The 27982-nt window shown below is 50.7% G+C and overlaps 2 long non-coding RNA genes across 2 annotated transcripts; one reads left to right on the forward strand and one right to left on the reverse strand.

The window, feature by feature from the left end:
* Positions 1–1166: 1166 nt before the first annotated feature.
* On the reverse strand, positions 1167–27981 carry LOC123289065 (uncharacterized). Its single transcript, XR_011506073.1, has 3 exons — positions 27589–27981; positions 26612–26708; positions 1167–7690 (listed from the first exon to the last, which is right to left on the reverse strand). It is a non-coding gene; the product is annotated as an uncharacterized lncRNA (long non-coding RNA).
* On the forward strand, positions 14814–17571 carry LOC139046240 (uncharacterized). Its single transcript, XR_011506072.1, has 3 exons — positions 14814–15332; positions 15748–15939; positions 16242–17571. It is a non-coding gene; the product is annotated as an uncharacterized lncRNA (long non-coding RNA).
* Position 27982: the final 1 nt, after the last annotated feature.

Below are 27982 nucleotides of genomic sequence, written 5' to 3' on the forward strand. Positions count from 1 at the left end.
TGGTTTGTGTTTTCCTGTGTTGCTCATTTAGGGCTAAGACACTCTCAGTCAGCCTGAGCTGTCCTCACTGACATACCATGGCAATAAAGTCCGCTCCACATCCTGCCTCACGACGTCCATTGCATGAAGATTTTGCTGCTGCAGGTGAAGCGAGCACACAGCTGATATTCTGGGTGCCCCGTTTGTGCCAGCAGACTGAGGACTGGTGCTGTCTGGAGGCTTGGGACAGGAACCATTACCCCAGCACTGCCCGCTTATCTCAGCTATACAAATAAATATTTTCCCAATAATAAGGCAGGTTTACGAGCACATTTAATACTATAATGAAAAAGTCTATCACCGCGTGTGCAAGAGAAAGGAGATGAGTTAAGGTTGCCATGGGAGCCCTCGGCACTCCTGATGGTGAACAATAATTAGATGTGATACTTTATGGCGGTGAAGCACCTCGTGGGCTCCTGATAACTGTAAAGTGTTCGGCAATTAACTCCCCCTCGCTGAGATGCAGGTTGGTGTAATTAACCCCACAAGGAGAGGCAGGCCCAGAGAAGGGAGTCATGTGGGGAGAGCCGCCCAGCTTTGCGGCCACAGTGTAGACAAAGAGGCCTCACGGGTCCCTGCCCCGTGCCACCCCCACCACAAATCTCCACTGTAGACCCCCTCTTGGCGCCAGGCACTGTGCTCAGCTGGGGGCGTGTCGTGGGAGTGCTTGCCTGCGCTGTGGAGGGGTGGTGGCACCAAGGCCCAGCATCAGGACCTCCACGTCTCCTTTCATCCGTGTGAACACCAGCCCTGCTTGCGGGACGAGAGGAATGCAGGAAGCCACCTGGAAAAGGGACATGGAAATAGCTGCTCAGTGGAGTCAGCTAAACCTTCCTGAAATCAACACTGTCTTCTCCTCCCCAAGCAGCTGCCTCGGGGTCAGGCTTTAGTCTGCCAGCTCTTCTGTTTGTGTCCATGACGCAAACATGGGCTTAAGCACCTATGGAAAGCTGGGGGGACGGAGAGTCTCAATGCAAAGGGTTATGGACATTTGTTATATACACACACACACACACACACACATATAGACAAGTATGTCATTCTAGGATAATTATTTTCTATGTATTATACTATATAAATACATATATATAAAATATGAAAAAATACGTTTGCAGGTACATCCCTGACACAAGCGGGTCATACGTTTCGGCTCTGTCTTAGCAAAGAAAAGCTAGATCTCCATTTTCCCCAAAGAAAAACAAAGTACAAGTCTTGACAATTTCTGCCAACACCCCCTTTTGTTTCAACTTAAATTTCCGTGTACTGCTCCAAACACGTCATTTTCTTGGTTGAAGGCCCTGCACTCCGCTGCCGACAGGGCCCAGGGAGGGAGCATTCAGATGACTTCCACCGACAAACTTACTCCGCTTCTCACAGCCCTGCCCACACCGCCCACTCAGCTCCGAGAGGCCTTGGCGACGGATCACGGCGTTGACTCCAGACATGAGGGTGGCGGATACGTGGCACTGGCACTGAGGGCCCTCTTCCCTGTGCTGCGCTGAGTGGGAAGACGACATCTGTCTCCCCTCGATGCGGGGGTCTCGTTAAGCCCTGACCCCAGTGACGTTAACCCCGGTCCCACCCGTGGCTGCAGCCGGGATGGGGGCAGCGCGCTGCGTAAGCCTGCTTTTCGCTTTCCTCCAAAGAAGAATCTACAGCACGAGGCCCCTGGCATCTTTTGAAAGAATGTTTTGTACCAGAAAAGCTACTTTGCTGTGATCAGTTCCATTACATTTGCCAGATTGTCACTCTATATTTATCTGGAAGGCAGGTTAGAGTCCCCTTTGGTGCTTTTCCTCTCTGCACCGAAGGCGTTCTCCAAAAGCTCTAACAACAACAACAACAAAATCCAAATGCAGCCGTGAGTAATACCTCCTGGGTCCTAGGCCACGGAAATGCTCCTGTGTCTCAAAAAGAACAGAGTCCTGAGTCATTTGCAAGTCACCCTGACAGGAATTCAGAGGGTAGGGGAGGGAAATAGAGGACCACAGAGAAACCAGGCACAGGACTGAGGCCTGCGGGAGAGGCGGATGGGTCATTCGCCTCCTGCTTCACATACTTCTGAGCTATTTGAAACCCTTACAAGTTTTGTTTTGTTGTGGATAATAGCAAGTTGTGGTTATTTATGATCCCCCTTGCTTTTGAGCAGCTGGTGGGGGGCGGGCTGTCCGCTGTGTGCTGAGCTGGTGATCAGAAACCTTGCCCTCGAGTCTAGCTCCCTCACTTCACACCTGTGTGCTTTTGGACAAATTACTTAGCTTTTCTGGGCTTCTGTTGCCTTGTCTACAAATAGAGGCCGTTGGATGTGAGCTCCTCAAGGTCATAGCCAAGGCTGACATTCTACGAGTTCAGGCTGAGCAGAGTCCGTGCAACAAAAATGAAGCGACCTGCTCGGGGAAGATGCTCCAAGCTCAGCACCAACGTTTGCCAGTTTCCTCAGAGTCAAAGGACTCATTTCCTGGGCTGGTCAGCCCTGCAGCTCTGCCCCCGCCCCACCAGGGCCCCTGACCACTTCTGTGCCCAGGTACCAGCATGTCTACCCCATCCCTTTGGCTTGATTTTCACTTCAGGCTTTTTCAAATTCAACTTCCTCCCTAACACTCACCCATCCCTTCCTATAGACTTGGTCCTCGCGGCCACACCCTCCCGTCTGTCCTGCCTTTGCGGGCAGGACCCACTCAGGAGCTTCGACACCTCTAATTAGAATGTCAGCCTCCATCTTAAAATAATTCCCTAGACTGCGGTGTATCAGGAGGCATCCACGAAGGGTTAATTTTTAATTTGCCAGTGGGAGGCATTGCTAACGTATTTGAGCAGACTGGAAGACACTCTGCAATGTAGATAGTACCAATTAACACCATTCCAGTGTGCCCCCTCTAAACTGGGCACTTCCTCTCCGTCAATCCTCTCCCTCCACAGAGTGGTCAGGGCCACTCGGCCACTGCCCAGGGCACACAGCGGGAGGCTGGAAGGGCGCGTGAGCGCTTCAGACAGAGAAACGCCCTTTCTCCTTCACAGGCATGAGACTCTCTCCAGGCCAGAAGCATGTTGCAGTGAGGTGATGGCAGAGACACGCAACTGAGTCAGCAATTACATGGGAATTCTGGTCCCTAAACCTGACGTGCTTGGGAAGAAGTAATTTAAATTTGTCTTTAAAATGAGAGGAAAAAAGCTACCCTGAGGCTTATTGGCAGAGGGCTTTGTATTTCAGGAAAAAGGAAACCAGAGGAACCGGGGATGCAGAACCTGGAGAAGAGGCCTCTGCAGGGGATGCCAAGCCTTCACATAGGTAGGGGTGGCGCGAGGACAAGGGACCCGTCTGTGCCCCCCTGGAGGGCAGAGCGGGACGGGTGGAAGATTTTGGCTGTATGGGAGGGAGCGTCCTTTCATGATTCGGGCCCCAGGTAGGGAGCTTCCCGTCCCTGTAAGTATTTCAGTTGAATCTGGGTGGCCACACGGCAGGATTGCCACCAATGGCTTCAGTCTCAGGGAAGGGCTCGGCCAGGAGAGCTTTCAGCTCTGCCCCTGACATCCGACCGGATCCGCTCGGCCTCACCCTGCGAGAGGGCAACGCTGAGCCGACAGGCCGCCAGGGCACAGGAGCCCGCCTGGGGCCTGGAAGTCTGCGCTTGTTTTTAAAATTCTTTCCACGTCTTTGTTGTTCGTGGCAGACTCTTTGGATCCCTCATCCCTTCTTCCGTGCTGTCTTCCCTCATGGAGGTTGCGAGAGTTAGATCCTTGCCTCTCCAGCCTCCTTCGCGTGGGCAGGGTAGTGCCACAGCAGAGCTGCTCCCGTCCCTGGACCCGAAGGGCTGAGGAGAAGGAGCAGCGACCAGACCCAGAAGGAGAGAGCTGTGTGGACAGGGCTGCCTGGAGAGGAGCGGTGGCCTTTGGTTGAAGCAAGGCAGCCCAGGCAACTCCATAGGGAGGGAGCAAGGGAGTACGCACCCTCACCTCATTTTCCACCCTCACTCCAGTCTCCTGCTGAGGCTCCTCATCGGCCCATCCCAACCAAAAGCTGGAGACGAACTGCCCATATGTCAGTCCCCTGGGTAGAGGGTAGGGTACAGAAGAATGGAGAGGCTACCTGGAGGGAAACTGAAAGCTGTCATGCAAAGGGCCTAATTATTCCTCAGATGTGAAGCCTGGAAGTGCAGCAGCCATCTTGTGACCATGAGGTGACGCTCCTGAAGGGACTTACAAAAAGAAGGGTTCTCCTGGGAATCTGACCTGAGAAACTGACTTGCCCTGCACCCGGTCCTGCTGTGGCATAAGGTGCTGATGTCATCACCAGTTATTTGCCAGCGTGGACGGGCAAACACAGAGCTAGAATCTCCAGACAGTCAGGAGAAGTCAGGAGGGTATAACAACTCTCGCAGGCAGGACTGATATCCAGATGCTGCATCTCACTGCCCCAGGCCCATGCTCCATGGCTGCTAAAGAGGTTTTATGTGCACCTGCCGGCAAGGCAGTCTCAGAGGACCTGACAGTCCCCCTAGTTGGTGGGCTCCTGATCACTGGACAGTGCCATGGGGACCAGAAGGCCAGAGGACCTGGCCTTCCCGATGGGAGAATCCTGCTGGTCTCTAGCTGTGCACGGCGTCTGCCTGCAGTTAATTGTTTGCATCCTTTATTCACAGAGAGCGTGCTTGCATCTTGACGCCTCCCCACCAGCCACTGTACCGCTTCACGATGTGCAGGGAGCCATCCTGCCCCTAAGCGGCTTAAAACCTGGGAGACAGACCAGCCGCGTGCGGGGAGAATCGGAGGATGTCCCAACGCGAAACTTTGTAGAAACAGCTGTAGGTGCTACAGAAATTACAGGTAGGTATTGGTCAGGAGGGACCGGCAGACCAGAGCCGCAGTTCCAGCCTGCTGCACGTTAGCTGAGTGGCCTTGGACCATTAGTCTTCCGAGCCTCACTTTCCTTGTCTGTAAAATGGGATGAAGAATGCTCCCCTTTCTGGGCTGAGTTAAAGATTACAGATAATATCCGTCAATCACTATATAGTGATAACATTCTCGTAGTGTTTATCATGTGCCAGATACTGTATATAAAGTAGGAAATCGAGTCGCTAAGATGCAGGTGACTTGCCCAAGGTCCATGGTTAGTAGGTGGCGGAACCCGAATTTGTTCTCAGACACCGGCTGGCAGCAGTCTTACCCACCGCACCACACTGGCTGATACGGGACGTGCTTCGTAATCTGTCCTTGTTCCTCCTAGGACCACCGTCTGTACCACAACCACCTGGCCACCATCGCTAGTGTAGGACACACTATTTGGCAGAGTTTCCATCAAGAATAGCATCTGGGCCTGAAGGTCAGAGGAAGTTTTGTTGGTTAAGTGGGAAGAAGAAAAGAGGACATCCCGGGATGGGGGGGAATTGACAGCAGGAGCAAAGGCGGGAGTGGTGCTGGCCCCCACAGGCCGGAGCAGACCTGCCCAGTTGAAGCGTGGCATGCACTGGCCGCTGAGAAACGACCCAGACCTGGGGCAGAGCCAGTCCCTGGGAGCTCCGACAGCCGCACAGAGGAGTTTGTCCTCAGTGCCGGCCTCACGCTGGGAGGGAAGCCGCGTGTCAGAAAATGGGCCGAAAGCAGAGCCGGGCCTTGCAGGAGGGCCAGCGAGGACACAGTTGGTGACAACGGGGTCTGAAGCGAGGAGATCGTGAAACTGGAGAAGGGCAGCCGTGAGCAATGCAGGGGGGTCCAGGCCCGGTGAAGGAGGTGGAGGAGAGACGGAGGGAAGGAGGAAGCAGACATCGCTGGCCCAGCTTCACCTGGCAGCCCTCTGCCTCCCCCTGGGTGCTCGCCGGCCGCGCCAGGCATCGGACAGTCACCGGGCGTGGACCATGCGCCAGCACCGGGCCTCACCGCGTGGGCCCGAGGCCCCTCCATGCCACAGCGGAGGGCTCTCTCCTCCTGGAGGGCTGATGGGGACAAGGTGCCTTGCCGTAATCTCGGAGCCCCTTCCAGGAGACAGGCTGTGTGTCTGTACCATCAAGGCAATGCTGACTCAGAAAGTCCTTTTCCACAGTCCTTTGGTTTAGAAGCCACTGTAGCCTGCTCTTTTGATATGACCCACACGACCACACTTTTTTTAAAGGAGAGCTGAGGGGAGAGCTTGTCCACTCGCATCCAAATAGGGTAAAAGATAATGCAGAGTGGATGTCCCCGAGGCTCTTGACTTCGGCCCTTGGTGAGAGAAGCGGGTCAGGACTTTCCCCACCCTCCGCACCTGCTGCGGGGTCCGTGGTTGCAAGCTCAGGGCGCAGCACCAGGCCCTGGCCACACACCCCTCTGCAGCCTGTCTTCGGGGTTTTGAGACTGGAGGGTTGCACGATCCCAGCTTTAGGTGGAGGGCTGAAGAGATGAGAGGAATACCTGACAGTCAACAGAAGGGAATAAAGAGCAAGGAAGCCCTTCGCTCAGACTCGGCTTCTCTGTACCTTCCACTCTCATCTCCCTGTGGCCGTGTCCCCCTCCTGGGGATGGGGAGGTGGGGAAGCTCCCTCCCACCTGGCAGCAGCCTCCAGAGACCCATGCCCAAGATGACAAGGAACCTGACCCCGCCGTCTGTCTCCTCCTGCACCAAGCCCAGCCCCCGGCAAGGAGGAATTAGATCACCCTGACAAGATTTGCGCTGTCAGAGGACGGGTTTTATTTTTACCCTCCAGCCTGTGATCTTCCAGGTGTCTGCGAACTGGGGAATTATTTTTACCCAGACTTAGAAATCAAGTAATTACCCTTTGCCTTCCCACCTGCACGTCCCCCGCAAGGTGGCTCTGGAGAGGGAGCCGCTGACCTCTGCAGGGTCTGAACTGAGCTGGAATCTTGCCTGTGTCCCTTCCAAGCCCTGTCAATCTGGGCCAGTTTTTTTACCCTCTGCGGGTCTCAGTCTCCTTATCTGTAAAACACACAGCGTTAGATGGTCTCTGTGGTATGAAAGAATAAAAGCACAAAGGTTTTAAAAAAATACATCCGCTTGAGTGCACTCTGTTTTATCTTTTCTTCTCCCCATTTATAAAAAGGGCAACATCTTATTTCTGCAGATCTGAGAACATTTGTCACATTTTGCAATTTTATTGCCGTTACCAAACGGAGGGAATGAGTAACAGAGGAAAAAATGAATGAATAGAACAGCACAAGAAACAAAAAGGTCCAATTTGCCAAGATGGAAAGACCCTGCCTTTTGCTTCAAAGGCCCAGCTTTGCAGGCCCAGCTCAGCCCTTGCTTCACTGGCTGACTGCCCCGCAGCCATCGGCGAGGCCCATCTCTCTGGCTCTGCCTCCCGGTGACTTGACACCTTTGGGGTTAAGAGCAAATGGATCAACATGAGACGGTCTTGCTGGGCCATCTGAGGGCCACAGGGGTGGTAGGACAAGAATTCTGCCCTGCTGACCAGCACCCATGGATCAGCGGCAGGATAAAGGGACCTTCGGTAAGCACTGACTGCAGGACCATCACTGGCCCTCTAGCAGCTCAGAGCAGGGAGGTAAGGAGAGCTGGAACAGGGGTGCATGGGGAGCTCCTGCCATCTGCCATGCCCGGGAACCAAGAAAGGAAGAGCGTGTCACCCCAGAAGCCAAACTAGTGGACCCAGGGCTCGTTCATGCCTTCCTTCCACTGACGCGTTGAGAACTTCTGTGCCTAGAAAGGAAGGTAAGGAGGTGAATACAACAGGACTGAGCCCTCCCAGATGCTCCTTCTGGTAGAAGAGCTTACAATTTAACACGTGACAGAAGTTTAAGCTCTTTTCTTTAGGAAGTGTACCTGGGCCCCTCGCTGGCACCTAATTACTCTTTTTTTAAAAATTAACTTTATCCAGATAAAATTTATGTATTACAAAATTCACCCATTTTGAGCATACAACTCAATGATTTCTAGTAAGTTTGCAGAGATGTATAGACTTCACCACAATCGGATTTTAGAATGTTTTCATCATCTCAACAAAACCCTCATGCCCATTTGGAGTTAATCCCTGTTTGCATCCCCAGCCAACCCCTTGTGTACTTTCTATCCCCATGTTTGACTTTTCTGGACATTTAATACAAATGGAATCATATTGTGTGTAGTCTTTTGTCTGGCTTCTTTCACTCAGCATAGTACTGTGAGGTCCATCCATGTCATTGCATGTATCAGTACTTCTTTCTTTTTTGCGGCTGAATAATATTCCATTGTATGAAAAGACCACTTCTTATTTATCCATTCACCAATTGATGGACAGATGATAGTTTCCACCCTTCGGCTGTTATGGATAATGCTGCTATGAACATCTCCGTGCAAGTCTTTGTGTGGACACATGTTTTCATTTCTCTTGGGTAGAAGCCTAGGAGTAGAATTGTTGGGCTGTATGGTAAACTGATGTTTAAATTTTAAACAAACTGTCAAACTCTCTTCCAGAGTGGCCGTACCATTGTCCATGGTCACACGCATGTAGAAGATCTCCCTTTCCTCCACATCCCCACCAGCACTTGTCATCATCTGTCTTTTTGATGATAGCCATCCTAGTGGGTGTGAAGTGGTGCCTCATTGTGGTTTGAATTTGCATTTCCCTAATGACTAATGATGGTGAGCATCTTTTCAGGTCTTTCGTGATCATTCATATATCTTCTTTGGTAAATTGTCTATTCGGGTCTTCTGCCCATTTTTTCATCCAGTTGTTTATCTTATTATTACTGAATTGTAGGAATTCTTTGCATATCCCCAGTACAAGTCCTTTATCAGATGCAATTTGCAAATATTTCTTTCAGTCTGTGGGCTATCTTTTCATTTTCTTAGTGAGCCTCTTTTGAAGTTTTCAATTCTAATGAAGTCCAATTTATTAATATTTTTCTTTTATGGACATCTTAGTCCATTCGGGCCCCTATAACACAATGCCACAGGCTGGGTGCCTGATAAACAACAGAAATTTACTGTCACAGCTCTGGAGGCTGGACTGCAGGAGCAGGGTGCCAGCATGGTTACATTCGAGCGAGGACCCTCTTCTCAGTCCGCAGCCAGCGTCTCCTCAGTGTGTCCTGGAAGGGGCCAGGGAGCTCTCAGAGGTCTCTTTTGTAAGGCCACTAATCCCATTCACGGGGACCCCACCCTCATGACCTAATCACCTCCCAAAGGCCTCACCTTCCAACACCACCACACTGGGGGCTGGGTTTCAGCATGCGAATTTTAGGGGGACACAAACATTCAGACCACAGCAATGGATCACACTTTTCATGTCAACCAAGAAATCTGTGCTTAACTCAAGGTCTCAAGGATTTTCTCCTGTAGTTTCTTCTAAAGCTTCTATAGTTTTAGCACTTACATTTTGATGTATAATTCACTTTGAGTTAATGTATTTTATAAATTTTTTTTAAAGATTAGCACCTGACGTAACATCTGTTGCCAAGCTTCTTTTTTTTCTTCTTCTCCCCAAAGCCCCCTGTACATAGTTGTATATTCTAGTTGTAGGTCCTTCTGGTTGTGCTATGCAGGACGCTGCCTCAGCACAGCCTGATGAGTGGTGCTAGGTCCACGCCCAGGATCCAAACCAGCAAAACCCTGGGCCGCCAAAGTGGAGCGTGCAAACTTAACCACCCGGCCATGGAGCTGGCCCCTTGAGTTAACTTTTGTATCTTGTGTGAGGTAACTGTGTAAGTTCATCCTTTGCGTGTGGATGTCCAATTGTCCCAGCACCATTGTTGAAAAGACTGTCCTCTCCCCATAGATGCCTTGCACCTTTGTTGAAATCAGTTGACTAAGGGTTTATTTCCAGACTCTCAGTTCTGTTCCACTGATCCATATGCCTGTCCTTATGCCAGGACCACACTGTCTTGAAACTACAGTTTTACAGTGAGTTTTGAAATTGAGAAGTGAAGGTTCTCCAACTTTGTTCTTTTTTTTTGCAAAATTGTTTTGTTTTTCTAGGTTTTTGGTTTCCAAATAAATTTTAGGAATAGGATGTCACTTTTTGCGGAAAAAAAAAGAGGCTGAAATTTTTATAGGATTTATAGACCAGTTTAGGAAGAATTACCATCTTGATGATATTGAATCTTCCAATCCATGAAGATAAAATGTCTTTCCATTTATCTAGATTTTCTCTAATTTCCCTCAACAGCGTTTTATAATTTTCACTTTTCAATCTTGCACTTCTTTTGTTAAATTTATTCCTAAGGATTTTATTCTTTTTAATGATATTGTGACTAGAATTGTTTTCTTTATTTATCTAGTGTTCGTTGTTTGTATATAGAAATACAATTGATTTTTGTGTGCTGTGAGCTTACCGAACTTGTTTAGCAATTTTAATAATTGTGTGTATTCCATAGGATTTTTCACCTAATCATTCTTACTTGAAACAATCATAAGTTTGTAAATCCAGTTTGCTAGCTCACAATGACCGAAAGCTTTAAATTAGGGAAAGGAGAGGTCCAGGAAACAGGTCCGTGGGTATCCCTATGAGACGACACACAGTCAACAGGAAAGAAGACAGAAGGAAAACAAGTAGGGAAAAGAAGACACAAGAACTCCAGGGGCTCAGGAGTCTAGGACCACTCAGGGCTGGGCGGAGCAGGACCGCACATTTCAAAAGGCGCTGAACACACCAGGTTGACTGTCACGGCCCGCGCCAGTGAGCCTCCCCAAAAAGAATAAAGTTAATTAGGTCCAATGACTGCGATTCAGAAAAAAATAAAGACATGTATCTATCTGTTCACCTAAAATGGTAATATATTCAAAGTTTGACATTTGCAAGAATACGATTTTCTCTTCTAGAAGGTTCACCCAGGGATGGTCTCTGAGGCGTTGCTGTCTTCTCTTTCCCCTGAATCCAGGGTTGCCTGGCTGCCACCTGGGCCACCGGGCACCTTCCCAGTGGTTCCTGGGGTGCCCTGTGTCCTGGCACGTTCTGAAGTTCATTTGCCTTAGAAACCACCTCCTGCCGGCTTGGGGGGGTTTGCTCAGTCTGGGCGGAAGTCATGCTGCCTGTCTGAGTTCTCAGGACAGTGGCCCGGGAGCCCAGGGAGAAAATGATGCAGCGGAAATTAGAACTGTGGAATGGCCCCCTAACCAAGGAAGAAGGAAGCTGGGCTGGAGCCATTGGGTGAGTTAAGTGCTCACACACACAGCATGCCCCAGCCCCTGCGGTGGGCTCGCCCTGCCTGCTGGCCTCCCAGCAGCTCGGGAGGAACAGATGGGCAGGGCCCGTGGGACAGGAGGCCCAGGGTGCGCGAGAAGCAAGTGCGGGCCAGTCCCTTGCAGAGCTCCTGAGAGGCAGCCTGGGAAGCAGCCCTGGGGTGGGGTGGGAAGGACGGCCAGCCGTTGGCAAGGTCCGGGGACAGTTTAGCTGCGCTGTGGAGGGGCACGAGACGCTCACAGGAATCCTTCCAGTTTCCACTGGCGACATTCAGGGTACGAATAAGGTGTTGCCCTCTGTCACTCAGTATTGCGGTCCTCTGAGGGGGAGAGAAGTGTGTGTGTGTGTGTATGAGAGAGAGAGAGAGAGAGAGAACATGAGAGACAAAACTGCCACGTCATTGCTGATCCCCAGGGCAGCAGCCTCAGCTCCTGCTGGCCCAGCTCCTGCGAAGACTCTCCTGCCTCCTCCCACCTCCTAGTTGAGTCTGACCGTCTCCCCAGGCCCGTTCTTACCCTCAGTTCCCCCCCGCCCCCTGCAAAGCCCACTTTGGCTTCTCACCGACATGCCTACAGCAAACAGCCAGAGCAAGCAGCAGGTCGATGTTCACAGCAGCCGGTGTGGATCTACCTGTAAGGAGCCACTCTGCCTGCCTGGCGCCCTGTCGTGGCTGAACCAGGTTCAGGCAGATGAAACAGCAGTGGACTCTGGGCTGCAGGCTCTGCGCCCAACCCAGGGGCTGGGCGACTCACGCTGCTCTGCCTCTGCAGGCAGGAGACAGTGGAGCAGGGGAGAAAGCCACCGTCGGGGGCTCTTCTGCTGTCGGCCTGGGCCGGGCAGACCCAGGTGCACCCCTCCCCAGCATGCCGAGCCCCAGATGCAGCCATCCCAGGCGCTGGTGGAGCCACCCTCCCAACGTCAAACCAGGGTCAGGAGAGGAATCAGGAACATCACCACCAGACGCAGAGGGTCTGGACTCCCACCCAGAAGGCCTTAGAGGGAACTGGAAGCCGAAACCAGGCAGGCCTGCCAACGAGAAGCGAGCTGACAGGTAGATAGGCTTTCTGAGTCGTGCACTACGACCACGGCGCCTGGGCTCGGGGAGCGCGGACAGAGTGGACTGGGGAAAACACGGAATGTTTGTGCTCCCATGTCAGAGTGGCTGGTTAAGCAGGGACGTGAGATGGCCAGCCGGGCGGCCTGCTGGGGGCAGGGCAGACGAAGCACCAGCCCCGGGCATCTGTGCGAGAGCTAAATATGGACCCGTGAACAGAAGCACAGCTTGTCCCCTGCCGGGAGCCACTCAGCTCTCCACACAGCAGCTGCTTCAATCACAATGGAGGGCCCTCTCCTGCTTCCAGCACAATGAAGGCCTGAGTTGTTCTACACGAGTGGGACCTCCCCTCAAATAGCAAAACTCTTTTATATTAATAATTTAAAATAATATCATTCAGCTTAACACCTGTGGCTCTTACCATTTTTTAAAAAAAGAAGATAGTCACAAAGCCTGTGACCCCCACCACTCGTTTAAGCCCCAAGTGAACATGCCCCAGGTTCCTATCCGGTGCTACATACCCTCAGGCGTGAACTCTGCGCTCTGAGAGCTTGCTGGTGGAAGAGAATATGAGCCATTACACAAACAGCACAAAGCAAGGCGGATGGCAGCACCTTGCAGGAGGCACCCGTAGGAGGGATGTGACCCAAACGCTGTGCCCCTACGTGGGCTCACATACGTACATATACAAATGTCGTAGCTCTGCCCACTGAGAGAGGGACATCCCAGTGGCCACAAGCATGCCCAGGGCCCAGGTCTTGGTTTCCAAGTGCCTTTCTCCAACAACAGGACTCAAGGCTATTTGGAGAAATGGTAGATTGTAGGGGGAAAGACAGGATGGAGGGGCATGTCAAAAGGACACAGGAGCCAACCTGAAACAGCTCTCAGTAGCCAAAGCTAGGATGACTTGAGCCCCAAAATAAATAATGAAAATGTTGGATTATAACCCAAAGAACAAAATAAATACCCACAAGTCCATTCTGATATAAACAATTAACTAAAGAAATCAATGAGCGAGAAGGACAGATCTTCCTCACAAAGAATCCCAGGGATAAAGGTAGAAGGGTGTCAGCTGGAGGCGGCTGTGCGAACACCACAGTAGGACCGTTGCGGGCGGATCCTGATAAACGCTGAAATTCGTGGGTGGACCTCTAAGGGGAAACACAGCTTCGAAGCACTTCTCCCCAAATTTACTAATTATTGTGGTGGTTTTAACAGTTGATCAAACTCTTTGACACCCTGCCCTCCAGGACGTAGCGCTGAACTCCTCTCCCCTCAGGTGTGAACTGCATGTCCAGACTCCCTCGCAAGCATCATTTGTGGACGGAGAACATGACAGTGGAGGAAGCCGGCCAGTACCGCCTTATGACATCACCAGTGATAACGCACGTTGATACCACATGCCCACTGACGTCACAGTGTGAGAAGAGTAGATCTCTTCTGTGATATTTTCCCCAAAATCCCAACCTCAGCCCATTAATGAGAATATACCAGATAAACCCAAATTGAGGGACATTCTATAAAATATCTGACCACTACTCTTCAAAAGCATCGAGGTCACGGAAGTCAAAGAAAACTGAGGAACTGTCACGGGTTGGGGGGACTAAGACAGGATGACTAAACAAGATATGGTATCTGGTTGGATCCTGGAACAGAAAAAAAGACATTCATGGAAAAACTGGGGTAATTCGCATAACATCTATAGTTTAGTGAAGAGTGTGGTATCAACATCAATTTCTTAGTTTTGATTACTGCACCAGGGTTGTGTAATATGTTGGCATAAATGGAACCTGGGTGAGGGAATACATTTCTACCTGTGAGCCCACAAAATTCCTGAGTCATGGCCAAGTGTGCACGTGTGGAGCACACCCCAAGAAGCATAGCAAAGCCTTTGAGAACTGCACCGTATGAATTACCACTCAAGTCCCGGAGCACCGGCAAGGGCATTTGCAAGGGGCAGCCCCCACCAGCATCACAAAGGCTTTGAAAGCTGCGTGACGCGGGAACCACAATTCCCATAAGGTGAGACAGAACTTGCAGCCTGAACCTAAGTGACTTGATTGCCTGCTGAGGCAGAAAGCTCCACATTCTCCTGAAGGTTTTAATGGGACTCAGAGTCTCACAGCTCAGTACGCAAATGGGCCTGGGTATCATCCAAAGTTACCCGACGTGCCAAGAACCAGGAAAACCTGACCAATGCTCAAATGGAAGAGAGAATCAACAGGAGCTAACCCCAAGATGACCCAGACGTTGGAATCATCAGATAAAGACCTCAAAGCATGAAATGGAGTAAAAGTGAACACTCTTGAAAAATTCACTGGAAAGACTCAAATAATTGGAGTCCACCTTCAAAAAACTAGAGATGACAGGAAAAAAAGCTTCCATTAACTCGAAGATGGATAAACAGAAATGATCTGATCCGAAGAACAGACAGAAAAGAGGTTGAAAAAGTGAACTGAGCCTCAGGACCCCACTTAAAGGTCTAAAGTGTGTGATTGGAGGCCCCAGGGAGAGAAGAACGAGACTGGGATAAAAGAACTCTTTTGATGAAATAATTACAAAAAATTTCCCCAATTCAGTGAAAGACATAAATTCATAAGTGTGAGAAGCTCAGGGAACATCAAATAAGATAAATCCAAATAAAACCGTCATAAACTGTGAAAGCCAAAGGAAATGAAGAAATCTCGAAAGCGGCCAGAGAAAACGACACATTACAAGCAGGAGAATAAAAATTTGATTGCAGTTTTCTCACAGAAACCACAGAGCCCAGAACGAAAAGATCGCTCAGCTCAGATTCTGGATGCCATGAAAACGTCCTGCAGGAACGAAGTAAGATAAAGACCTTCTCAGACGAAGGAAAACTAAGACGTTTCGTTGCCAACAGACCTGCTGTAAAATTAGTGTTAAAGGAAGTTCTTCAGATAGAAGGGAAATGATCCCAGAGAGAAGTTAGAATTTCGGAAATGAAGGAAGAGCAGCAGAAATGGTGAACATCCTAGTGAATACGACAAACTACTCTTCTACTAAGCTTTGACAGCACGTACGACGACTGAGAGCCGAAACTATAACGCACTTGGGGATGGGGGCGCTTAATGGTGGAGACAGAACATAAATGATGCACATATAAGGTAAAGGGGGAGAGAAAAGGAACATGGGTGGTTGAAAGGTTTCTATGTTCTACTTAAAGTAGCCCCATATTAAATTTAAATACAATTGAAAAGTTGGGTGTGTATTGTAACCCCTAGAGCAACTGCCAAACATAAATGCGAGGAGATAGAGCTTGAGCGGGACGGCCTGAACCCTCCCAGGTCTGGACCGGACACTCTCCTTGTCTGAGGCCACGCGGAGGGATTATTGCCTGTGGGTCCCCAAGACCTCCCTTCTGGGGCTCGCTGGAAACCCCTCGCACTGCCACATTTTCTAACATCCCCATAGCTGTGGGGACAGAGGCGGTTAATCACCCCATCCACATCCCAAAGTCATAAGGCAAGGAAGAGTGGGAGGAAATTCAGGCCCTTCCAGCCCTGACCTCTGATCTTGCAGATGGGGAGACTGAGGCAGAAAAGGAAAGTTGCTACATGCTCAAGACCCCACAGCAAAGCACTGTTAGAACCAGGCCTGGAACCACATCTCCCATGGTGAAGTCGAAGCGCTGGGGCCCTCCCCGGTCCCCCTGCCTACCGTGGAGCAAGATTCCGTGTCCAGCTGTCCTCCAGGACTGTCAATAACTGGCACGTAGGTGGATGTTTCAGGTGCCAGATGCTGTTCTAAGTTTCTCTCTCTCTCTGTCCATCTATATGTTATCTAGCTATCATCTATCATCTATCTGCTATCTATCTATCTATAATCTTTCTCTCTATATATATCTATCTTCTATCTATCATCTATCTATTATCTATTGATCTATCATCTATCATCTAGCTATTTATCTATCTATCTTTCTATCTATTTCTATCTATCCATCTATCTACCCATCCGCACTGAATCCTCACATTACCTCAACTGAGGTGGGCACTATTATTCTCTCTGTTTTATAGATGGAGAAACTAAAGCATCGAGAAGTTAAGAAACGTGCCCAAGGTTATACATCTAATAAGTCTTGGCTGTGGAATTTGAACCCAGATCTGGCTCTAGCATCTAAGTTCCAGACCCTCGCTGTCCTCTCAGGAAGACCAATCCAGAGTAGAACTTTCTAAGACATTCCGTGGTCTGGAGGAAAATATGCCCTGGCTGCTGCTAAGCCGTATCCCACACCCCCAGAAGCATTTCTAACCAGGGGAAATTGGTTATTGAGCATACAGAGGGCAGTTGTGAAGGAAAAAATGAGAAGGTAGGAGCTGACAAGAGACCCCAGGTGCCTGAGAGGCGGTGAAGAGAGGGGAGGCACTGTTGCTAAGCAACCGACCTGAGAGGGGTCCTCCCATCCTCTCAGACTGGAGGAGAGTTTCCCAGCCTCCTCTGTTCTTAACAGTTCCTTCTTCCCTTCAGCCTGCTGCCTCCTGAGTCTCTGCCATCCCTAGTCACAGAGGGAAAGCAGCCTGGCTGCGCCCCAGGACCCCTAGTAGGGGCCAGATAAGGAGACTCCAAGTCATGCTGGAATCCAACCTCACTGCCTGGGAAAGTCTGGTCTCCTGTGGCCGCCAGAGATGGGAGGCCCTGGCCAAAAAGGAGGCTTGCCTGAGCATCAGCAAACCCCTTCAGGCTCCAGCTCAGTCTGACTGGGGGGCAGTGACTGACAGTTTGCTGGTGGGCTGACGAGGGCCCTCCTCATCTTGTTTTCCTTTTGCCTTCCTCAAATGTGTTAGCTGTGCCTCCAGTTCTGTCCAGGGATCCACACGGTGTTGTTGCCAGTGGAGCCTCACAAGTTTGTCCCAAGGAGCGGATGAGTCACACTCTCTCCAAACTCCTCATCTGGGTTAACTGTGATTCATTGGAGGGGAAAGGCTATTCGCACAGCCAACTATAAAAGGCCAAAAATGAGATCATCGTGACCCACCAAAGAGGGCCAGACACTTACCCCTCCCCCAGGAAAACCAGGGGACTCCATGGAGAGCTCAGAGTGTGGGGGCACCTGCCTTCTCTGCCTACAAGCCCACTCGTGTTGACATGATTCATGGTCCAGTCTCCCCGCAGTGGCCTCCCTTGCCACCATCCTCCTCCCCCAGTGACAAATGGAGAGGCCACTCTTTCTGCCACATGGCCTCATTCCGCTCACAAGCCATTAGCCACCAGGAATTGCACCATTTTCAATAAACAACCTCACTGGAGGCCTTGTATGTGCGGCTTTTATAACCTATGTGTATGACAGTCAGCAACATGCTAGAAATCCCTCCCTATTGAGTTAATATCATCGGGAAACATGCCAACTTTTTTGCAAGGGAAGAACCAAGAAGGAGAGCCCAGGACAGCAGCCCCTACCTGGAGCTCATCTTGATGACAAATGGCTCAACTACCACTTTGCGGAGGTAAAGGTGTGAGGCTGCGTCTTCCTGCAGCCAGAGGCACTGAGAAGCCGGTCGCTGCCTTCTGCTGAAGGTCAAGAGCAGCCTCAGTACACCCTACGGCCTTCTCCCAGGCCTTTTCCAAAAGTGAGGCCCCAACGGTGGGGGCACTGGGAATGCTGAGGGGCAGCAGGCCCACCTCCCACTCCTTCCTCTCGAGCACATCCCAGAATGGAAGCCACTGCTCCTCACTGGTCTTCCAAGGAAGGCGACACACACTGCCGGAGGAGCAGAGGGCACGGGAGGCCTTGGGGGTTGGAAACGTCTCACATTTGGTGCAGGAAGAAGTTGCGTTTCCAACATACTGTCAATTTCTCAGAAACCAGCAAGTGACTGTCTGCCCTTCCTCTAACCCGGGGTCCCAGGTTTGGACATCTGCCCCAAGACAGCTGGGGTCACTGTCACCAGTCCACCTGATGGAGTTCCCAGGGGAGGGAGCAGGTGGCTCATTGTTATTCCATCCTTCTGTCAAAACCCAAAAAGGGCTGGATTGTCTTGGTGACTGAGGCTCGGAGTTCTCACATGGCCCTCACCCCTCAGGAAGAGAGCCTGCTAGGCCTGGTGGTCCTGAGGGCTCGGCGGTCACACTGGGCGGCTTCCCACTGGGGTGAAGGAGAGGGGCTTTGCAATGACTCCCGTGCTCAGGAGGAGGAACAAGGAGGCTCTTTAGCCTCTCGTCTCAGCAGCATCTCCCCATTCCGTCACTCGGACAGACACACGCACACACCACGGTTGGTATCATAAATGGTTTGTTTTCCTAAGGAGGGCAAAAATCTCCCCCTGATCACCATCAGACCCTGCCCTCTAGCCTCCCCTCTCATCCTTTGAAATCATAAGTGAGGCACGGCGGGGTGGATAAACTCGAGTGGACAAAGGCAGTGACTCCTGCCTCTCACACTCATGGCAGAAACCAAGGAGGAAGGAAGGAAAGCATAATACTGGAGAATGTGCACTTGGGGAGGCTTATTCTCAAGCTCCAAGAATCCTATCAGGCCCTGGGATTAACCTGTTCCCGAAAGAGATGAGTCGAATTGTGTCCCGGTCCCACACTCTCCACTGGCTCCTCTCTCTCCACTCAGCACCAGCGGAGGCAGCTGCCCGGTGGGTCCACTTCTACGACGGCTCATTCATATGCCGGCAGGTTTGTGTAGTCAGTTCCCCCTCGAGTGGCCCTCTCCACGGGCTGACTTGGGCTTCCTGGCAGCGTGGAGGCTGGGTTTCAAGTGTGAGCATGCCAAGAAGAGCAGCAGAAGCTGTGTCACGTTCTGATGACCTGGCCTCAGAAGCCACAAAGGTGCCCTCATAGCCACGTGTCCACCCACATTCATGAAGACACCCCCCTGGTGTCTTCTCACATTGTGAGAAGAGCATGTTGGATGAGCAACATCATGGCGGGCAGTTTGGGAGCTCCAACCTGCCGCAGACATGAGCTAAAATATATATGAGTCCTTGCTGTCTTCTAGACTCTGGGCTAAACTGTGTAATGTAAGCTCTCATTTTGCACCCCACAATCAGCCTAAACAGCAGGCAGTAGCACTACCCCGTTTTACAGACGAGGAAACTGAGGCCTAAAGGGATACTAAGCAATTTATCAGCTTGAAAGTGGCAGAGCTGGACTTTGAATCCAGATCCACTTGGGCCAAGTGCCAGAGCTCCCAGCCACGACACCACACGCCTCTCAGAACTGACGGCCGGCTGGTCTGGGCCTCGCTAAGGCGGCACCGTGGAAGGAGGGACTGGGGATAGGAGCCAAAACTTCCGCTCCATCTCTGCCACTCCTAATCAGAGGAGCCATTTATTACATGCCTCATCTCACATATTCCTTAAAAGGAAGGAGTTATCAAGTGATGCCCAACTAACAGTGAGAGAATCGAGGCTCCACGAGGTGAAGTAACTTGCCCAAGTTGCACGGATGTTAACTAGCTGAGCTGGGATCTGGGACTAGCTCTGTGTTCCTCGAAGCCTCTTAATCTCTTCTGCCCAAGGCCTGAGTCCTGGACAAGCCCTTCACCCTCCGAGCCTCAAATCCTCCCTGTGTAAGAGGAAGCCTGTGACTTCTAAGGCCCTGTGGCTCGGTAACTCCACCGGGCAGTGCTCAGCCCTGGGCACTGAGGCCTCTGGGGTTAAACCCTCCAAGGCGTGGTATCTCAACCTCAGCGCTGTTGACATGTGGGTGAACATTCAGTGTTGGGGCTGTGCTGTGCATCGGAGGAAGTTTAGCAGCATCCCTGGCCTCTGCCCTCTAGACGCCGGTCACATCCCCTCCCCAGAGCTCTGACGAGTAAAAATGTCTCCAGACATTGCCAAATGTCCCCTGGGAGTCAGTCTTGCTCCCCTGCCTAATTCTACGTCTTTCCTGAGGTCCTGTTGGTCGGCATCTCCTCCCTCAGAGGTCCCTGTCCTCTTACTGGTCACGTCACCAGCTGGAGGACCCAGGAAGGATCTGGATGGTACAGCATACCCACTTTTTTCCTTTTGTTGAGCTATTTATTCTTTTGCCTCAGACTCTCATCAATGACTCAGAAATTGGTGGCGCTCATGCCAGCAGGTGCCAAATGCCAGACCCAAGCACAGAGGCGGCCTCTGCCCCTCCCTCCTGCCACCCCGCTCTGTTTCTCTCTCCTGTTCCCTCTCTCCACGTCCCTTCTCCTCAGACCCTGGTGGAGCAGGGGAGATGCCGTTGCCGGGAAATTGCTGTGTTTGGGCCACACCGCTTCCCAGCAGGCCTGCCCTGAGTGGGCCTGAGGGGAGCCAACTTCTCGTCCCCCGGCACCTGGCAGTCTGGCCCCAAGGGTCCCGGCTAGAAGTGGACCGTGAGAGGTGTTACGTCAACAGGGACTCGAGCATGGAGGGACAACTCCCTCACACCCTCCTGTCCCCATGCCTGCAGGCTCTGGCCACAGAGCACTCTTTCTGCTATCAACACTGAGCACCTTGGGGACATGCCTGGAGCAGGTCACAGGACACCTCAGGACCTCTTCTCTCTAAAGCCTAGAGCACTGGGGCAGGGGAGGTTCCAGAAGCCCCTACGAGCCCCCGAGGCTCCACCCTCTGCTCCTGCACCAGGCTGAGCCCTGACCACCTCACAAGGCACCCGGGACACCGTCATAGTCAGAGGTGCCCGTGTTTGGCGACAGCTCCTGCCCTGGGGCCCCACATCCACCTGGTGAGCAGGAGACGCCTTCTCCTTCTGTGTGAGAGCCCATCAGAACCCTACACGTGGCCGGGTCTCTCGACTGTGCCTTCCCACGGGCCAGATGCCCCGGCTGCGTGAGCATCAGCCCTGGGGTATGATTTGCAGACACGGCTCTGGCCTGGGTGAGCCTCTTTGCCAGCGTCCCCCTCAAAAGACGCATATTCAGAATCAAACCCCCCATGATTCACGTTTTGACACTCCCCCATCTCGAGTGATGCCAGCAGCCTGTGCCGTAAATACCTAAACAGAGCAGGTCTCTGCAAGGCCCAGCTCGTTCTGTGACACGACCATCCTCACGTCATTACTTCAGGTTGGTGTCGTCACTGAGACTTCAGGAGTCTCCCCACGTCCTCAGCCAGTGGGATCATTACTTCTCTGAACACCAAGTCTACGCTTTCCTTAAATAGCCGATGATAACGTTGGCTCCCTGACAACCATGTCACATCACTGACCCGCAGGGAGCTTGGAGCTAACAAACCTCCAAGGGATTTTCACACTCACTCCTGTCAGCGCGGGCAGTGGCCCCAGTGCCAGCTCCACGCGGCTGATTCTTTTAACCTGATCACTGGAGGTTTCGTTTGTCTCTACTCGCATTGCCTCCTGAGCTGTCTCTCTTTTTGAATCTCAGTCCTACCTTCCAATACATTTGTTCTCATCCAAGGTCTCCAGGATCAGCATATTTGAAAATCCAACCTTCCAGGTCTTCATTGAGGTTATTAATAAAAATATCGGCCAGGATGGTGGTTGTTTGAGACTTGTCCGAGGGAGAGGTCTGTCCATGCAACAGCGGTCCTGGGCGTGGTCGTCCGAACAGCTCTGAATTCCTCCCAGTAGAGGACCAGTGAGTCACTGTTTAAGGCTTTGATGCGGGATAACCTGAGGAACTTTGCTGGAAGCTGTTTGTCGGAGCATGGAGCGGGGTCTGGAGAGTTCCCATGGTGAGAACCAAGCTCAGGAAGGCGGCCGGGACACCAGACTGCAGACTGGACAAGCAGTGGCAGTGCCGTTGAGAAGGTGGAGTCAGAACAGGGCACGGAAGGTCGAGAGACATTGCTGAACACCCAGTGAAACCGAGGAGACGGGACAGGCCTCAGCGCTGGAATCTGAAGACAAACGAGCCTTGTCACCATGGCAACTTGTTCTATGGAATTCACAAGAAATGATGTGAGTCTGATGGTGTAAACAAGGGGTGGGAAGCGAGAGAAGCCACATGATGTAAGTCCAGAGATGATCTAAATGTCTCTGAACAAGCCTCTTTCAAGTGGTGGGGTCCTCTCTCGCCAGAGTGGTTTACTGGGCAGACGCTCCTGATGCAGGATCTGACGTTGTTGAACCCGGTCTGCGTTCTTCCCCAATCTACCCACAGGGGAACATTATAAAAAAAGGCGAAGCAGAGACTTGGACAAAATGTGCTTCCGCAGGGCCCGTTCTGGCCGCTGGTGGGCTCCACTCTCTTCTAAGTTCTGCAAATTGTCTGATTTGTCATCTCCTCTAGGAGTTTACAGGGTATTAACGTCTGTGCTTTCTAGAAGCCAACTTCAGGAAAACCAAGCTATTTGCTTGGCCTCCCCATCCCCCGCCACTTGGTGCCTCTTTCTCTGTAGGCTTTGAAGAGAACCCACCCCAGGAACATGACACTCCCGCCAATTGTTGGCGCCCTGAGCTATGACCTGTCTTGTCTTGAAAGCTGCACTGGCTTTGTGCAGTGAGGGCCTCTTTCCCACCGACTCCTGTCTTCAGGTGTCGTGCCCTCTAAGCCCCGTTTATTCTGCAAATTTCCAGTTTGGAGCCCCTGCTCCCCGGTGGTCTAGGGAAGAAGAACAGGAAGCGAGCTCGGCGCTTGCGCTGCGTCCTCAACCTTCCGTGCCCGCTCCTGGCCTTCATCTCTCCATCGTCTCTGATCCCTGTGCAGCTTCTTCAAAGCCCTTGTTTTCACCCTCAGCGTTTTCCACCAGCCTCCGCTTGCTCTGTGACCTCCCCTTTCCGGCGTGACTCCTTCAGGTCTGTGTCACGCTCTGCACCTGTCTTTGACTATCAGCCCTTTCTCTTTCACAGAGTAACACTTTATTTAGCAGCCTCCTGCGTCCCTCCTAAGGGAGGCATCTTCCCTCTGGAGACTCTGGCTGTGAGATCTTCCCTCCCTGTCTCTGGCTTCAGTCCATACCTCATCAGAGCAGCTCCAGAGGGGCAGAGAACCAAAAAGCATGGCTTAGAAAAGAAATCCCAATGCCAAGAGGGCAGGGAACTTAAAAATTCTGGTCTCGCCTCAGACCCCCTGAATCTCTAGAATGCAAGCCAAGGCATTCTTTTTCTTTTTCTTTTTTTTTTTTTAGGAAGATTGGCCCTGAGCTAACATCTGCCACCAGTCCTCCTCTTTTTGCTGAGGAAGATTGGCCCTGAGTTAACATCTGTGCCCATCTTCCTCTATTTTATGTGGGATGCCACAACAGCATGGCTTGATGATCTGTGTGTAGGTCCAAACCGGGGATCTGAACTGGCAAACCCCAGACTGCCAAAGCAGAGCACGTGAACTTAACTGCTACACCACTGGGCTGACCCAAGGCATTCTTTTTGTTGTTGTTGTTGTTGAGGAAGGCTGGCCCTGAACTAACATCCATGCCCACCTTCCTCTACTTTATATGTGGGACGCCTACCACAGCATGGTGTGCCAAGCGGTGCCATGTCCACACCTGGGATCCAAACCAGCAAATCCCAGGCCACTGGGCCAGCCCCCAAGGCATTCATTTTTAAACAGTTTCATCAGATGTTTCTTAGGCATCCCAGAGTCCGACAATCACTTCACTGAAGGCCACAGAAAAGACAGCAGAGTAAGCTTTGATGCTGAGATGCAGGAGAAATCAAACGCTCCCCATTTCTCTGTGAACTGAAACCCTACTAATTTCAAAGGGCTCTTTGGCCTGGGAGAAGGGAGTTGAACATTGGAAAAAACAAGACCCTAACTGAAATGTTAAAGGAGAAAGTTCTAAGGCTCAGTTGTAGAATTAGAATTTCATGCTGACATTAGAATAGTCATTCTCGTGTTATTTGTCTTCTTAAATCATCCCCACGTAGCTGGACAAGAACACGGTGTGCACACGCTCTGTGATAAATACCAGGGCATCGGACAGTGGAAACATGTGAGTTTTAGAGCCCGGGAGACCTGGATCAGAGAAGTGTGTCTTCCACGTAACAGCTGAGAGAACTTCAAGTCGATAACTACATAAGCAAAATGGGGATAATAATACTAAGCTTGATATTTGAGAAAATCAGTGAGTAAATAATGTATCTGTAAGGCACCTGCTGCACATGAGTTGTTCGACCCACATTCCTTTCTCTTCTCCCCTAAGGAAGGTGCGTGCCCAGATAGAAGCCATTTCCCCATTCCATCCCAGCACGAGACTGCTGCCCACAGCCCGTCTAGGAGAAGAGGGGCTCAATCTGTCCTACGTGGAGTCCTAATTTAAGGCTTGACTTCAATTAATCAGTCATTACCTGTAAAAATTATTGTTGCTCTGTCATAATTTGAGTGAGTTTTCCTAATAAGGGTTTAAAAATTAGAAAGCTCTCTGTTTTGCAATGTATCTTGGAATTCTCTTCATGAGAAAATGCTTTTGGAATATGAAGGCTATGGGATTTTGGAATTCTCCTTCATAAAAATTCCTTTCTTCTGAATAATATTTAATCTTTGTAACTACAGTGTGATGTATCCTGGGAGGCTATATCTATGATTATGGTTCTGCTTTTTTAACTAAGTGCTGACCCATTGACAAGCAAGGGCTTTATCTGTCCATCTAAACATCTACTTACAAGCCACGTAGCATCTAGTTTGACTGGAAGAGTCGCTGCCCCCAAATCCAACACCCCTCAATACCCCTCCAGACACTTGTTTTCAGGCTGCCAGAACTCTTCTCAGATCCCTTATGGGGAAGCCTGCCTGCATTTAGGAGACCTAATAAGGAGTTTTGGTTTGTGGTCGCATCTTACATTTACACAACAACTCCTCAGATGGTGAGCCCTTAGAATAGAATCCAAGAACGCAGCTCCCTGCCAAGCCCTTCTGCATGAGAAACAAGGCCTGGAGCAGGACTCTTTCTGACTCTGCTGCTACAGGACAGTTAACGAGGTGACACACAGCTAAGGAAGTGTCAAGGGGCTGTCCAAGGGTGAAACATCTTTCCAGGCTCCAAGCAAGACGTGACATTCTCTTCCAAACTGGAAGCTTAGAACCCCATTCTTTTCACAGCTCAGAGAGAGGGCCACAGAGGGCTCCAGCAAGCCAGCCCATTTCGTTAACAGGCAGCCACCTTTATCAACAGGTGAATGAAGCAGCCAGCATTTTGCCAGCATTCTGCAGAAAAGCAGAGCCGTGCAGAAACATTCATTAGCAAGAGTCAGTACACAAAGCAAGAACGTGAAGAAAGACAGAGAGGGAGGGAGCGAGGAAGGAAGGAAGGAAAGAAGGTTGGTCCTACACAGAGTGACCTGGGGACAATAGAACAGGGAACAATAGAACAGGAGAAGATGCAGTTTGCCCTGGAGCCGAGACTCTCTCCTGACCCTCACTGTTAAGGGCGCCCGACGTTCTGTGATGAGCAGGACCTGGAGACTGATGTGAAAACCAGTGTATGTTCTCTCAAGTTCCTACAGTTCCTGTGTGTACGAATTGTGTCTAATTTCCATCGGTGAGTTCAGTCGTTCTCAATTCTTTCTTCACTTTCGCGAACCTTTCTGAGTATGTTCAATTGGAGATACACCACCAGGTGAATCTTACTTGTCACACTTGAGGCTCCGATGTCAAGAACAGTAAAATCCAGGTAATCCGAGCCCTCCCACATCCACCCTCAAAGCTCTGTCTTAATGAGACTGAGTTCCCAAAATTCCTGAGTCCCAGAAAATGAAAAGCGGAGTGCTCCATGAAGTCAATGGGAGCCCAGATGTTATTTTGGTTAGTTGGTTCCTCAAGAACCTTTATAACTCCTTTTACTTAATTCAGGAATTTTAAACAGGAAATGGGAAGCAAGAAAGGAGTATCAGCTAAGGAAGGAGGTGGCCAAGATGGCACCAGGCATTTGGAACCAGTTGCTGTAAGAAATAACAAAACACAGAATGGCTCAAACGCAGTAGAAGTTGAGTCAACTGAGTCTAAGGTGGGTGTTCCTTCTCAGTGCTGGTTGGCTTATCTCCGTCACCCAACTGTCATTCAAGGACTCAGGCTGACAGGGGCTCTGCCATCTTCCTCATATGGTTTCTAAGGCCACATAGTCAGCTCCATCCCAAGGCAAAGATCACGGAGGCATGTTTAAGGGAGACGTCAATGGGACGGCCTAGAAATGGGACATGTGACTCTGTCCACATTCAGCTTGGTCACATGGCCTCACCTATCTGCAAGGGAGGTTGGGAAATATAGTCTTCGCTGAGTGCCAAGGAGTATCAGGAAGCAGATTATTTAGTATTTAGCCATCTCTGACCCAGAAGCTGTGTATATTTATCTCCCCCTCGCCCCCCACAAATCTGGATGCTTCATTTCCAGGACCTTTATAGACAGAGATGGTTATGTTTACTGTAATAACACAATAAGGTCAGAGCTACTGTTCACTGAGCACCTACTGTGCTCTAGAACCCCTGTTAAATGCACGCGTTCTCTTATTGAATCCTTGTGTCAGCCCTGGTTTCACAGAAGAGGAGACCGAGGCTGAGAGGGGTACGTCACCTGCCCGAGGACCGACGGAGAGTCAGGGCTGGGGCTTGAACCCGGGCTGTCGAACTCGATGGCCGAGCCTTTTACCACCTCATTATGCAGTCGTCACCTGCAGCACAGAAGGACCAAAGTACAAGTTGCAATCTGCTCCAAAGTTAAGCCAGGGCTCTTCTATTTTAAACCCCAGGAAAAGGAAGGAATCATCTTCGGATCTGGAAAATCCTCAAGTGAATGAACTTGAAATAGAAAACCAGGAAAGCCTTTGGCCAAGTTTAGAAATCCCTGGAACTCCTTGGATTCTGCCATTGAAACCTCGCTTGAGCCTTGCTGGCTTATTTTTAGTTCTTACCAGGCACCATTTCCTGGATCAGTGAAGCAGGTTTAAACATCCTCATGAGGGTTTTGGACATAAGTGAGGTTTTTTACCTAAGTGTGAGAGAAACGCATCTGAACTATGGGACAAGAAAATCTAAAATAAATACAAGCCCAACACTAAAGCACTAAAAGGACTTATCTACGACAGTCTGTTGGCTTAGCTATGGCTGTCCCTCCTGAAAGCCTGAGATCCCCAAAACCTCGCTTGTTCCTTGAATCTGTCACTCCTGGCCTGACCCCGGAACCTGCAGGCCCTGTGAGTTATGGAGCATCCATTCCCAAGACTGTCTGAAGCCCTCCCAAGGACAATGCGGATCCCTCAACTCTGCAAACACTCCTGTAACCTTTGCGGTTTGACCCTGACTAACTGCCTACGTGGAACTCAACACCTAGGTGGCCACTCAGGCCAAAACCAGGAGATGGAAGTAGAGATGTGCCCCGGAAATCCCAGGTGAGTTGGGTTAGTGACTTCTGCTCACCACCGTCCGCGGTAAGCAGCTGTCGGTACCCGTGAGCACTGGGCCCAGGTTTCCCTTGGGTTTACGTTCAACATGTCATCTTGGATGGTGGTCCTGATGCAAGGCCACTTGTCCTCCGACTGGCATCTTGCTCACCTTGAGGCTGTTTGGGAAGGACAATCTTCTTCACCTCCTGTGAAGCCTCCAGGTTCCGCCCCTCTAGCTATGTGTTAACACACATCACACCATGAACTGTACGGTGATGGGATCCTTCCTCCTATTGTGACCACAGAAAGAGAGGCAAAGACAGACGAGCTCACGCTGTTCCCTTCTGTGACAAGAGCGTCCTTTCTTCCACCTGTTTCCTCATGAAAAGAAATAGAGTGAAGTGAAAACATCACTGGAACATGGCAAACTGTTTATAAAGCTGGGTGGGGTATGAAGGGGATCATTCTATTATTCTATACAATCATTTCATGATTTTTTAAATATTTCATAATAAATCAAATATCAAAGGGAAACCATCTGGACTGGATTTCTTGTTTTTATT

Source organism: Equus asinus, chromosome 9 (genome assembly GCF_041296235.1).
Source record: "Equus asinus isolate D_3611 breed Donkey chromosome 9, EquAss-T2T_v2, whole genome shotgun sequence".
Classification (NCBI taxonomy): domain Eukaryota; kingdom Metazoa; phylum Chordata; class Mammalia; order Perissodactyla; family Equidae; genus Equus; species Equus asinus.